Consider the following 15,336-nt stretch of genomic DNA (forward strand, 5'->3'; position numbering starts at 1 on the left):
AGGGACCATTTTTACAATTTTGTTTTTTTCCGATATATATATATATATATATATATATCAAATCCTCTCTAATGAACTCTAATAAATGAAATTTTTTTTGTCGCTTGTAACACTCTCATTCAATTTGTTAAATGTCATTTTGTGGTTATTTTGAATTATTTTTTTTCCACATATCCTTTTATAAGTTTTTTCTATTTTATTAAATTTTAGATAATATTTTAATATAATAATTTCATAAATATAGTAATAAATGGATATAAATTTCATTAATAAACTTACCTTTTAATTTCAAATTTCTCAAAATTAATATTTATTAGTTTTTTTTATTATATATATATATATATATATATATATATATATATATATATATATATATATATATATATATTAAAGATCTGAAGAATTTTAATAGTAAACAACCCCCTTTTTTTTTGTTAATTTCAGCCCTTCTACTTACAACCTTCTACCATTTCTCATTAATCCCTGCCGTGCAGTTACTATCCTCTATTCCATGGTTGTGTTTCTAGATCCTTCCCACCGCAATTGAGAACCTTCCACCCATTTCTCATTAATCCCTGCCCTTCCCCCGACTTTGTGCCTCCCTTTCGTCTCAAAAATCATTCCCAGCCTCTCCACCGCTGTCTCCCATTGTTCCACATCCCACTCCTCATTTTCGACCATCACAGAGGGAAGCATCGATTGCAATGGTTTCGCACGCCGGATTCCCTGTTTCTATTCTTGACTCCTTCTTCTCGCCTCTTTGTTTACCACCTCTTTTGGTGGAATTCCGCCGCCTCACTACCGCTAACAATCTTAGGTGCTGAGCCTGAAGACTTTATGGTGGGTTTTCGTTCTTGGCGTTGACGGTTCCATCAAAGCTACTTGCAACAAGGTAATTTTCATTGCTTCTTTTGGTCGCTTCCGATTTTATTCATTCGAAATCAGATGGCCTACCCTGTTCAGTTTCCCGACATTAATCTACCCTTCATGTCTCTTTGAAGACCTGAAAACCCAATACTGGCAGGATTGCTTTTGCTAATAAAAATTGAAGCATGTGACTAGATTAATAGATACTAGGTCACTCAATTTCCTTACAGGTAAGGTGAAATTCATTACATTTTAATAGAACAGGTCTCCAATTACACATGAAATTTAATTATGCCCTACCCAGTTGATATTGAGTTTTGAAGTTGAGTTTCACAATGTATCCCAGCTGCTTGATGAAATGCTTGAACCAGATTGTCCTTTACTATATTTTTCCGCTTACTACATGTAAAGGATAAAAAAATGTTTATGTTTGTCCAAATTGATATGCTTTTCATTGTAGATTGAAACTTTGTGTGATATTTTTTACAGACTGTTGGGGTTTATGGAAGTTGATGATGACTACATTCAAGGTGATTTCAACCTCTGTGGGTTAAGCATTCAAGTTCCTTGTTTTGATTTGCACTTGATCTAATCTTAGATGCAGAAACTTCTGATAGTAAGTTGTATCATTTTTACTAAATCTTTGACATTTTTTTACACTAAAACTACTAATCCATTCAAATTTTTATAGAAGCAATTGTAATTGATATTGGCATCAAAATCTTATACATACCCAACACATTAAAGAAATATTATATTCTCTTAGCAAACTGCCCACTTAAGCGACCATTGTGAGAAAAGAGGTGCACATTAATAGTAGCACACTAGCATAGTATGTTGATGAGAAATAAATAATTGTTAGCCATTTGTCTTTGATTTCTAAAAATTGCATTATGGAACATACAAAACCAACTGATGGAATTGAGATTATTTGGTTTGGTTTATATTCGGTTTTTAGTTAATTTGGTTTGATTATGTGGAATTGGAATTGAGATTATATTCATTGGAGTGTCAATTCCGTCTAAATGCTTAAAATATATTTTTTTTAATATAATTTGAGGCAAAAAAGTTTGGAAATTTTTTTTTATCATAATCTTTACATTGATGTTGCTAGATATGTTAATTTCCTTTTTTAGAATCTTTTTTTACATTGACACATTTCAATCATAATTTTAATTAATTGGTAGTAATAGAATGAGTAACATGAGAGGGTGATTACACTTACCCTTTTGATTCAGATTCTGATTCCCTTTCTGATTTCGGCGAAAGAATCCCACATGAGAATAAAGAAAACATTGTTAGTTTTAGGAACTCATTTGCAAATTACACAGGAGGGTATCTTTATGAGAAAGTATTTACTATAGTTATAGAAAATCTGATGTTGGAATGTCTCATAAAGAGGATCTGGATCCTCATGTTTTGGAAAGGTATATTGGTCAAAGTTCAAAACATAGTATTTTACCATGGAAAGAGAGGAAACTTAACTTCAAATACCCAAAAGTCAAAGGTGAGTGTTTCTGAAATTCTATTTTATATTAGGGCTTACTGAATTTGTGCTTGCTAATTACAGAGCACTAGTGGTGTTGTTGGATTAAGAGGGAGTGACCACTTGAATACATCAATTTCGAATCTTCAAAGCCAAATTGTCACTTCCAAAACCAACTTCATTTGCTCCGGTGACAATCACAGTCATCTTTTAAATCACTCAAATTATGTTTTTTGGAAGGTGTTATATGTTGGATCCTTAGATGGATCCCGTTATTTTGAAATACTCATGCCAGTTCGATTAATGCAAGTATGTTGGACATTCGCAACCGCAAGTGATTTTTTATCTATTTTTTCATCAGCTATTTTATTATTTTAATTTTTTATAAATACGATGACACGATGATATGTATGAAATGAATTTAGGCACACATGCTACTGAATATAAACACTTTCAAGTTTATATTCATTCATTAATGTTGTTAAACTTCCCTTTTTATATACAAAATTCTTACAGAAAAATCGGAGGCATAACAGAACAAGCCATAAATTCAATCAAAATTGTTAATTTTAGAGTTTGTTCTTTTAAGTCGTACCAGTTACATTATTCGTATTGTTATTATTAGTGATACTAGTATAAGACGGTTGTTTATGGAATTGTAGGAACGGAGGAAGAACATATGACGTTTCTACTATGGTAAAAGGAGTTGATGCAAGTTGATTGGTAAATTGGTCAAAATATGATTCTTTTTTTTTTTGCATCAATGCTACTTGATCCATTACCGAAAGTGTGTGTATTGTTGATTTGTATACGATTACTAATACTCAACTGATTTTTAGAAAATTGTATTGAAACATTGTCCATGTTTTTATACTGCTTATGTTTGTTTTATAGGGTCTTCATATTGGTCATAACATTGCCTTAGCAATTGGTTTATTTAATATTCGAGAGGTAATACTTACTTTTTTTAATAGGGTGTTGCTGCCGTACTTGCTATTTATTTTGCAACACAAAGGGGTCATTATATTATAGCATACTACAACATATCTGTGTATTTGTAAATGAGCGAAACGTAGACAATAGCAACATATTTTACTCTAGCTACCAATTAGAACAATGTACTATAATTTCACACAAAAGCGACACCTTCCAACCCCGCAACACGGGGGTCACCTTTCTAGTTTAAATTATTTGTTTGAATTTAAAAGATAAAAAACGTTTTCGTTATAATAATTCATTATTTATTTTTATTTTCTTATAAATTCAATTTTCTTAAATATTTTTACATTTATATTTATTTTTATTAAATTAACTCATCTAATATGAGTCTTCCAACCGGTATCCAACGTAATGTCTTTGTTTTGGCATGTTGGCAACTATGCAAAACAAATTCAATAGGGCCTATGGGATTGTTCATTTAAAACATTTTTTCTTATTAGTGTTTAAGAACGAAAAAAAAAGATCAAAGTTTAACTTAACAGGAACCAAGGAACCAAAATGCAATAGGCTGTTAAATAAAAACTAGCTGATAAAAAATAATGTTTGGTAAAACTAGCTGAAATATATAAAATTACATAAAAAAAGATGTAAAAATATATGTTTCTATAATTAATTAAGGAGTGTATTTGAAAATTTTTAAAAAAACTAGTCTAAGTAGCTTTTCAAACACGACAACATAAAATTAAAAAAAAAAAAAAAAAAAAAAAACTCGAAATAAGCTAGCCGCTGCAAAGCGCCGAATACAGCCTTACAAAACTAACAATCCAAAAACAGCCAAAGAACTTATTCAACTTGTTACTCCAAGTAGTTTATGAGCCAATACGGTAACAATCAATTTAAATTTATACAAACAATTCCAAACACTCATTAATCCATGCACTATTTTGTGTTTGGAAATTATCATCGGCTTAAATTGAATAACCTAAATTTTGCGTGCATTCTACAACTACAAGATTTCAATAAACCATACTAATTTGGAAACAGTGAAGGATTTTTCTTTTAAAGTCTAATTTCAAAACCCCAAATTTAAGTGATGAATAAATCGTGAAAAAAGGAAAGGAGAAAATTGAGTGGGAGAAAGCATAGAGACTCAGATCTATTAATAATCAGAGCAAAGAGGAACAAATCGCCATGGCTGCAAAAATCAGAGATGCTTCAATGGTGGAAAATCCATCACCAAGCCTCTGGAAATTACCCCGCCAAGATACGGTAAGTCTCAAACTTTGCCCGATTTACTCAGACAACAACAAATTCTTCGTCATCGCCTCTGATTCGCTGTTCTTTCACCTCAAAATTTTCATATTACCTTTCTATAAAAACTCGAGAACAAAGCGTAATGACTTATGATTTTGATTTTGATTGTTCCGATGATCGGACCCGGATCCAGATCCAAATTAAAAAAAAAAAACCGGTTTTGTTGTACACCTCTATGATGAATATGATCAAAAGAGGACATGATATTACGATATAGTTTCAGGGGAAAAAGAAACATCGATATAACTCAAAGACTTCAGATCAAGCATCATTCGTAGAAAAGGGCAGTTGATAATAAGGGGCAAATCGAAGATCATGGGCTGCAGAGGGGGTCAACCACCCTTAGAAACATCCCTTCCCTCTGATGCCTCGTTTCTTTGTTGTCTGAGCTGTTCTTTTTGCCCCAAACCCTAATTTTGTGCAGTTCTTCTTTTATAGCAGGTGGCATTCAGTTCTACTGTTCTAGTCTACCCCATTGACAAGGTTTTTTTGGGGGAATTATCGATTTTTTTTAATAGGCATTTGTGATTATTTTTAATCTAGCTTGCGAAAACTGGAAATTTATGTTAGCACATGAAGAAATATAAATTGTTTGAATGGTAAAAAAATATAAATTTTAAGATACATGTATTTATCTATATTACGATATTTGCCAAGAAAAATAACTTTAACATCATAAATATTATAAACGTTAATGTCAAGTTTTATAATTGTAATTTATGTATTCTTGTATAAAGCATAAAATGTTAATTTTAAAAAATCTAAAAATATCTACTTTAAAAGTTAGTTTTTTACCAAGTAAGATAGTTTGATTCTTGTAAGCATTTATAATAGTAAAACTAGGAAATTGAATCCAAAACCTAAAAAATCAAGATAAAGTGAGATGATTATAGATAGTTGTGTTTCTAATACAAAAGTACACATGTATGTAAGGATGTACATAAAACCATGTAAATCGTCCTCACCCCATAATGTGGTTTTGCATTTTCATGGTACAATTTTGGTTTGTAGTATTTGTAAATGCAGTTGTGGTGCGGTTTGCACTTTCCTCGCCACCAAAGAAAATGAGACCTTAATGATTCTAACATTTTACACAATGTTTTAAAAACTTTGAACATAAACCTCAATGATTCTAAGAACTTTGAACATAAACATGTAGTATATACAAAGGTTGCCAATAGCAAACCTAATCAAAGTCAAATGACTTCCAACATAAATTAATTTAACTTTTCAATTAGCGATACGCTTTTTAAATCTCTAAACGACCACACTCTAACTTTCAAGTCTTCCCATATTGACATCTACTATCGGAAGACCCGATACGAAAAATGGAGAGTAGCAACAGGACACCCCATACCCAACAACCATAATTTCGACTTCATGCTCATAAATTATGACAAAAAACAAAATAGATTTCAGCAAGTTGATATTTAACCCATAAACTAAATAAAAGCAATGAAGAACATTAGTCAAGTTTGTAATATTTGTTTCTTCCCACTCACCGAAAAACAACAAACGAGTGAGTGTAACATTCTCCGTCCCAACAAAAGCACCACGAAACAACTCTGACCAAAAAAATCCTCCAATACCATGTCCATACCCTCCATCATAATAATAAACATAAAAGACAAAAAAATAAGTTTTCTTATCGAAAAGACCTCTCTATAACATGAGTTCTAAAATGATATTGTAATGCCCGCGTTTCGGGGCTAAGCATTTTAGATGATATAATAGTCTATGTCAACTATTGTAACTCTTTTTGAAATATTAAAGATGAAATATTTGAGTATTATGTGAATTATGTGTATTTGTGTGCTTAATACTTATTTATAAATGTATAGTAAATAAATGACAAAAATAAGCGTCAGAATTAAAGTGTGAGATATACCCGAATCTTTACATAAAGTTGTAGTGGTCGAAACAAGGATTCTGGAGATATAAAGAACGCCGAAATCCGAGTTGTAACGAAGAAGTTATGACTCGTCGAAGTTTCGCGACGGAACCGACACGATACCGGGAAGCGTAAATAGTAAATTTACGATAGAGCGAGTTTTAGCCTTAGCAATCTAAACGAAAGGCATAGAATACGTTAAACCGAGAGCGTCCATAAAGAGAACGCCCAAATCTGACTTCGTATGAGGAAGCTATGATTTTTCGAAATTTCGGCTTAGCGGTGTACAACCCGAAGTTCGAATATTAGATCGAGCGGTTTTTAGCCGGCACAACCTAAACGAGAATCGAAGATCTTGTTAATAGTAGCGTAACGATATAAAGACAAACGAAAACGAACGTCGGATAAAGAAGTTATGGATTTTTAACGGACCAATCATGTCCCGGCCTGTTAAAAATATAAAATTTAAAATAAAATCAAAATTAGCCGACGGAGTCTAAACTAAAGTTGTAGAGTACGTTCCCGCCTACGCGTGGATATAAAGAACGTCAAAAACGGAGCTCGTATGAGGAAGATACGAATTTTTGAAGTTTGGAATCGAAATCACGAAGTCTATTGTGAGAGGGATGACGTGGCCTCATCTCAGCCGTCCATCGCTGATCGCAGAGCACCCGTCGGATCGCGCCACATCGCCTCACCTACGCGTCATGTACGAGGTCGGAACGCCCCGCGTAGCTTCGGTCTTATCCCATCCGATGTGCGAGCCAGCTGGTGCGAAGCTGGCAACCCTATCCGAGGAACGCCCATCGTCCCCCTTCTGAACGCACAGCGTAACCGAGCTGTCGACCGCCTATAAAAGGCTGCGAAGGGATCCGAGCATTTCACACCAATTCTCATTCTCCCTCTAAAAACTTTCTCTCTCTAGCCCATTTTGAGCTCCCCTAAGCCTAGGTGAACCCCTAGCACCCGAAGGAAGCCCCGAGGCTCCCGGAGTCCTGAGAAAAAGGGTCTTTCGGTTTCGAAACGCTGCTCCAAGCGAAGCCCGGTTTTCTTTAAAATCCGCTTTAAGTGAGCTACACCTATGAAATTTTTAATATAGCTTTTAAATAATTATAGTAATGTTATTAGGTCATTAAAATAATTATTTGGGCTGTTATTATGAGTTATATAGAGTGTTTTTCAACGCTTATATAATAATAATAATAATAATAGCTAGACTATTAATTAGTCGCGGTTAATGTTAGACTAAACCCTAGTGATATTGATACTAGGTTTTGTCCAAAGGAAATTGTTTTAACAATAACGAAGTGTTGTCCGAGTGTCGAGTCACCACCTAATCAGGTGAGTGCATAGTTACTTTCAGCTTACACATAGATATGAAGTATTTTATATAAATTACGTGCTATGTGTGCATATTATCTGAATACTTGCTGTCTATGCTGGATGAACGTTTTTATATATGTTTTAAATGATTTAAATTGTGTATGTATTTTATATCTACGAAAATGTTGGGGTAAAACATGGGTAGATGTAATAGATGACGTGTGTTAAAATGATGAGAGGCCTCAATGTTGATGTTGTTGATTATGTCATCTAGCGGAGTATGGATGACGACCACAGACTCTTCTAGACAGTCCAGTGGAACACTAGTAGGCTCGCAACCTGTAGGTGTTTGTGAACGATGTGTTCACCGGTGTACTACATCCCCCACATGGTTGCCTTAAGGACATTTGTTGCTGAGGAATCCCCTTAGCAGTAGTGTCCATCCCGATGATGATCATTATTAGGCTAGGTCCCTTATGATAGGTATTTAGGGACGTAAAGTGAGGATAACGGGAACGGGTAATCGGGTTATTGTTGATTGATGAAATTAAATAACTTATTTATTGTGGGTTGAAAACCCTATGTGCTCACCAGGCTCCCAAGTCTGACCCACTCAGTTGTTGGATTAGTGTCTAAGGCTGTAACTATATTTGGTAAGTACTTGACCCGGTTGTGCATGGTCCTTTTGGGTTGCCTTCACCATAGCAACTTGACAGGATGATTTGTAAAGAGATAAGAGATATTATTGTTGATATATTATGAGAGTAATATATTAAAAGGAATAATAATGTTATTTGATTGATATAAGTCATATATTAATTTAGAATTAATTTGGTGACTTAAAGAGGTTAATTGAGTAAAGGGGCATAAACTGTCAAATGTGTGATAGTTGTGTTTTGGGCTATGTATCCTTATGGATACCTTAAAATCGTCCAAGCCTCATATCTAGGAGGATCTTTGGATTGCTTAGGGTCTAAGTTATTCAATTAGGGTTAAGGGTGAAACCCTAGTAGCTCATAGTATAAATAGATCCATTGGGTGAGGGAAATCGGCACTCATGCAAAGCAAGAAACCCTAGAGCCGATTTCTCACTTTCTCTCTCTCTCTCAAGATCATCCTCTTGCTAGTTGGTGTTTGTAATCCATTAGAGGAGTGACAATTATGACTATAAGCTCCAAGAACAAGAAGTTTCAAGCAAGCAACATAAGGTATTCTTTTAGATCTGATTTCATATGATGTGATTCAATTGTTTACACTAGATCTAGAGTTATAAGCCTTGGATACATTGCATGTTCAATTAGAGAAACCTAGATCCAAGCATTAGGGTTTGCATGTGCACATAGGAAAGTTCTTACGGTTCAAACCCATCAGTGATATCAGAGCTTTGATTGATTTCTATTGAATTGATGCTTTGGTTGATTGCTTGTTGCTTGAAAAAATCGATTTTTGTGATTTTAACCGGTGAACTCGGCGAGTTCCAATGTGGACTCGGCGAGTAGCTCCAACTCGGCAAGTCCATAGTGGAACTCGGCGAGTTCGAGCGTCAGTTGGAGTTAGTTTCGGGATTTCTTGTTGTTTTGCTTGAGGATACTTGTCTTAACTATTTTGGGTCATTAAAATCCGATCTTAATCATATATATGAGTATATTCTTGACCAAACAAAAGATAATTACCAATTAGTTGAATAATAATTTCCTTATATGATAATAATTGATTATTTGAATTGAATTGGTGAATTGTCTTGCAAGTAACATTGAATAGATCAAATTGAGATAATCTAATTAGTTGATTTATATTATTTCCTATTTGATCCTTATGTTTTGAAAAGTCTAAAACTTGCCCTCAAGTTTTGAAATTTAAGTTTTGTGATTAAAAGTTTAATTTGAATAATTTAAATTTCAAACCCTAGAATTTTACAAGTTTAAAATTCAACACTATATTATTATATGATTACAGGCTTAATATATATATATATATATATATGTATGTATGTATGAGTTAAAATGCTAGTCTTACCGTTAGTAGGCCTCATTCAAGAAGCCAGTCTATAAGGTGGGTATAAGGTTGTTGCCTATAAAATGGCGCTTAATGGGTGTACACTCATACCCACCGCTTGCTTGACTGGTGGAGGGTCGTTAGCCGAACGGATAGAATAGGGCAAACCTTTCCTCATTAATAAGTATAATGAATCTATATAAAGTAACTAAATGTGTTCATAAAATTCCCAATCTTAGTTACTTTAGGAAAAGTGAATTGATGCAATCCCATAAAATTATACTTTGCACCCTTGCTAAGAAGTCAGTGGAGCGTGTGTGGTTAACCGGCACGCTAATTGGTTCTAAGCAAAGGTGGCAAAGGGTGATTCATTGTTTTTCATAGTTCGGTGGAGCGTGTGTGGTTTACCGGCACATCGAATAGGTGATTGTAATAATGAAGGCACCATGTAGATTTGCATGGTTATTCACACCCGCTTTGTGATCCTCGGTATCCCAGTCACAAACTAGAGGGGCATATCGAGATTTAAACATGTCATTGAAAAGTTCAATGTATCTCAAAGAAATCTAGGAATTCTCAATACATTTAAAACTTAAAGCTTATGTTTTCATGGTAAAGAATTAGTGAATCGTCATTCACTTACCTCCAAATTATTTGCATGTTGGATTACGACATCCCTTTTCTAATGTGTAGATAATGTTGTTGGGTTCTAGCCCTAATTTTTATTTTGGGTGTTAATTAGGGACTTAACTCTAATCAAACTTTGTTCTTTTCTATTTGTAGATGTCTAACGTGAACAACGCTGCTGCTAGCTCATTCACACTAATGAGCCTTTTGTCAAAAAGTGACTTTTGATGGATCAAACTTTAGCGAATGGATAAGATACATTCTCACGGTCGCGCGTTACGAGGACAAAGAGTATGTTCTCAATGAGAAGCTCGAGAAGATCAATCCATAAATTGCTACTCCCGAAGAAATGGTTGTCTTTGAGACCCATGAGCGTGATGCAACGAAAGTCTATTGCATCATGTTGGCCACGATGAACTCCGAATTCCAAAAGTCCTATAAGGACATGTATCCTTATGAGATGCATCTAGACTTGATGGAGAGATACCACCAAAGCGCGAGGCCAGAGCGCTATGAGATCATAACGAATATGATCACTGCTAAAATGGGAAGTGGAGAGTCTCTAACCGTGCACTTGCAAAAGATGCAAATGTATGTTGATCGTCTTCACAAGTTGAATGTCAACTTTGGGGAAGATTTGGCTATCGACATTGTTCTTCACTCATTGCCCTCATGCTACAACCAATTTAGGATGACCTACCACATGAACAAGGAAGAGGTTACCCTAAGCAAACTCCAAGGGCTCCTAAGGACTGCTGAGAGCAACCTCAAGGACAAGTCTGTTGCACTAACTCCCAATCCACTCGTTGCTCCTGTTTTGGCTATTGGGCAGGGAAGGGGCAAGAAGAGGAAGGCTTCTTCAAAGAACCACCACAAGGGAAAATCCCAAGATGGTTCCTCTTTTAGTGGGACCAAGGTTGATCCTGCTAAGCCCAACCCAAACCCAAAGGAGGCAGAGTGCCACCATTGCCACAAAATAAGGCATTGGAAGAGAAGCTGCTCGGAATATCTGCAAGCCCTCAAGGATGGGAAGATCAAGCCATCTTTCGCAGGTATTTACACAAAGAAATAGGGATGTGGAGCGTGGAAGAATAAATCTAATCATGGGGAACAAAAGATCGTAACCTGTGACCAAGATTGGAGTGTATTCTTTAGTGCTTAGTAATGGATTGAATTTAGATTTAAATAATTGTTGCTACTCGTCAGATATGGCAAGAAACATCATTTCTTTTCATGGTTTATTTAGACAAGGATTTAGATATTCGTTAATAATGAGAATGGTTCAATTTATGCTTATCTAAATGGTGTTTTATTTTTTGAAGCAATGCCTTGTAATGGAATTTATGAAAATGTTATGGTTGTAGATAACCTAGGAAATGATGTGTTGTGTATGGATTCTTCCAATAGTATGGATAAAGCATCTTTGTGGCATTGTCGTCTTGGACATGTCAACAAGAAGCGCATAACCCAACTCCAAAAGGATGGAGTGTTGGAGTCATTCGACCTTAGGGAAGATGACACGTGCGAATCTTGTTTACTTGGAAAGATGACCAAGTCACCCTTCACTGGCACTTGTGAGAGGGGTGAGGGTTTATTGGATCTCATACATACCGATGTGTGTGGTCCCTTTAGATCTACCACAAAGGATGGGAACCGCTTCTACGTGACTTTCACCGATGATTATAGTAGATATGGGTATATTTACTTAATCAAGCACAAGTCATAAACGTTTGAAAAGTTCAAAGAGTTCAAACATGAAGTGGAGAATCAATTGGGCAGGAAAATCAAGATGCTTCGATCCGATCGAGGATGAGAGTACCTAAGTCTTGAATTCCACGACTATCTCAAGGAATGCGGAATAGTTTCGCAATTGACGCCACCTAGGACACCGCAGTTGAATGGTGTGGCAGAAAGGCGTAATCGAACTCTGTTAGACATGGTTCGTTCTATGATGAGTCGTGCTTCACTACCTATCTCATTCTTGGGGTATGCCTTAGAGACTGCCGCCTATATCCTTAACCGAGTCCCTACAAAGAAGGTTGCCATAACACCTCACGAGATGTGGACAGGGAAAGCTCCCTCATTGGCACATATCAAGGTTTGGGGCTGTGGAGTTTTCGTAACACGAGAAACTCACGACAAGCTCGAACCTCGTAGTGAGCGGTGTATTTTCATCGGCTACCCGTAGAAATCCTATGGATATCTCTTCTATAGACCAAGTGACAATGTTGTCTTCGTTGCGAGGATAGGGGTTTTCCGAGAGCGATAACTCATAAGCCAAGAGAATAGTGGGAGGCAAATCGATCTTGAAGAGATTCAAGAGTCGAGTGATGAAGGAACCTCTATCGTTGGCGCTCAACTGAGGAGGAAACTCCGGTTGAACCAATTGACGAGTCCTTACCTCTTAGACGTTCCGAAAGAGTTAGAGTTCAACCCCAATTTTATGGATTTCATATTACTACCGAAGGGGACACGTATATTAGTGATGGTACACTAATAAATCTAGATGAACCTAATAGCTATAAGGAAGCCATGACAGGCCCAAAGTCTACAAAATGGAAAGATGTGATGGACAGCGAGATTCAGTCCATGTATGAAAACCAAGTTTGGAATTCGGTTGACAATGTGCCCGGACGTAAGACAACGAGATTCAGTCTATTAGGTTGATGCTTGCCATTGCTGCATTTCATGATTATGAGATATGGCAGATGGATGTCAAGACCGCTTTCCTTAATGGGAAGTTGGCTGAGGATGTTTACATGGCTCAGCCAGAGGGTTTTGTTGATCCGAAGCATCCCAATAGAGCGTGCAAGCTTGAGAAGTCCATTTATGGACTTAGGCAAGCATCTCGCAGATGGAATCTTTGCTTCGATGAGAAAGTCAAAGAGTTTGGATTTGTACGAAGTGAAGATGAATCATGTGTATATGTCAAGGCCAGTGGGAGTATAGTTAGCTTTCTCGTTTTGTATGTCGATGATATACTGCTCATAGGAAACGACATCCCGACTCTGCAAGAGGTTAAGTCCTGACTCGGGAAGTGCTTCGCTATGAAGGACGTCGTAGAGGCTTCCTATATTTTGGGAATAAGGATAGTGAGAGAACGAAGTAAGAGACTAATAGGACTTAGTCAGAATACTTACTTGGATAAGGTACTAAAACGTTTTAGTATGGAAAACTCGAAGAAGGGAGAACTACCGATACAAAGTAATGCCAAATTGAGCAAGACTCAAAGTCCGAGTACAGAAGTCGAGATAGCTGAGATGAGCCGAGTACCTTACGCTTCCGCAGTTGGCTCAATCATGTATGTTATGACTTGTACTCGCCCTGATGTGGCCTTTGCTTTGAGCATGGTCAGTAGATATCAAGGGAACCCTGGCAGAGCTCATTGGATTGCGGTCAAAAATATCCTTAAGTACCTTCGGAGGACCAAGGAATGGTTCTTAGTCCTCGGAGGGAGTGATGACTTAAAGGTGCGAGGGTATACTGACGCCAGCTTCTAGACCGACAGGGACAACTACCGTTCGCAGTCGGGCTGGGTCTTTACCCTTAATGGAGGAGCAGTGACTTGGAAAAGTTCCAAACAAGAAACCGTAGCTGATTCTGATGGGTTTTGAGCAAAACATCATTCCTATGGTGTACATGCAAACCCTAATAGCTTTTGGATCTAGTTTGTCTAATGAACATGCAATTGAATATCCAAAGCTATAAACCCTAGATCTAGCATACAGTTAATCATATTAACTTATGAATGGGGTTTGGATCTTACATTGATTGTTATGTAGCAATAACAATCTCAAATCCTCCGTGTAATGGCTTTAGAAAGCTTAGAGTCACAAGTGTCACTCCTCTAATGTGTCACAAACACCAAGAGCAAGAGGATGAAGAATGATAAGAGAGGAGGCACCCAAAAACGTGTAGAAACCCTAAGGAATCAGTTGGCCACGTTTTTGGTGCCCTAGGGGTCTTTAAATAGTGAGGCTATTATGGTTATCTAACAAGGAAACCCTAATTTGATTGCTTAGGCCCTAAGCAACCCATGGACTCCCTCCTTAGATGCCTTGGACGATTTCTAATGGTTTCCCCATAGAATTTGTCCACTCCATCCTCTATGGAGTCCATTAGCCCAATATTCAACTATCACACAATTAACAGTTCTAGTCCCCTTTATTTAATTAATGTTTTTTAGCCACAAAGTTAATTCTTATTAATTCTTGACAAATATTAATTAAACAATATGATTTCTCCTTTAATATATTATTCCCATAATATATTAATAAATCACAATTAATCATCTCTCTCCATAATTCATCCTATCAAGTTGCTTTGGTGATGGCAACCCAAAAGGACCATGCACCATCAGGTCAAGTACATACCAAAACAGTTATGGACTTAGACATTAATGCAACAGTCTCCCACTTGGATAAGTCTAATAACTATTATGCGTATGACTTCAGATCCTGATCTGCAATCGTAGCTTTCAAAAGCCGCTGTCAACTCTGACCTTATCAGAAGCGTGTCCTTTAGATAAGGGATCATATATTCCTCCATTCTAGATATCGTATAGATATGAGACATGGATTTCAATCATTCTCTCTATACTGTTTCCCGACTTCCGATTTATGACAACTGACAACAGACTACAAGTGAACACATCAACTTAGTCTCGGCTTGGCCAAGCGCTTAGGTGTCATCACTAAATCATCGAGGGGCCCACATATATCGCTTTCATCCCACTTTGGATAAAAGTAACGGATAAACTTGGATTCAATGCTTGCTTGCACTCACTTACCGAATCACAACCAACAATATGTTTTATGACACCAAGTTACTGGTGCGTTTACATATTATCAATGTGTAACCGACTCGCAAGATACAACTCACACATCTCGGTTTC

General features: G+C 36.3%; 2 long non-coding RNA genes across 2 annotated transcripts; both read left to right on the plus strand.

Moving 5' to 3' along the window:
* Positions 1-504: 504 nt before the first annotated feature.
* LOC145069296 (uncharacterized) lies at positions 505-3,209 on the plus strand. The gene is made up of 2 exons (XR_013689424.1): positions 505-892; positions 1,357-3,209. It is a non-coding gene; the product is annotated as an uncharacterized LOC145069296 (long non-coding RNA).
* A 973-nt stretch (positions 3,210-4,182) lies between these two features.
* LOC145071137 (uncharacterized) lies at positions 4,183-5,226 on the plus strand. Its single transcript, XR_013690265.1, has 2 exons — positions 4,183-4,561; positions 4,824-5,226. It is a non-coding gene; the product is annotated as an uncharacterized LOC145071137 (long non-coding RNA).
* Positions 5,227-15,336: the final 10,110 nt, after the last annotated feature.

Source organism: Lactuca serriola, chromosome 8 (genome assembly GCF_051521515.1).
Source record: "Lactuca serriola cultivar US96UC23 chromosome 8, Lser_US96UC23_V15, whole genome shotgun sequence".
Classification (NCBI taxonomy): domain Eukaryota; kingdom Viridiplantae; phylum Streptophyta; class Magnoliopsida; order Asterales; family Asteraceae; genus Lactuca; species Lactuca serriola.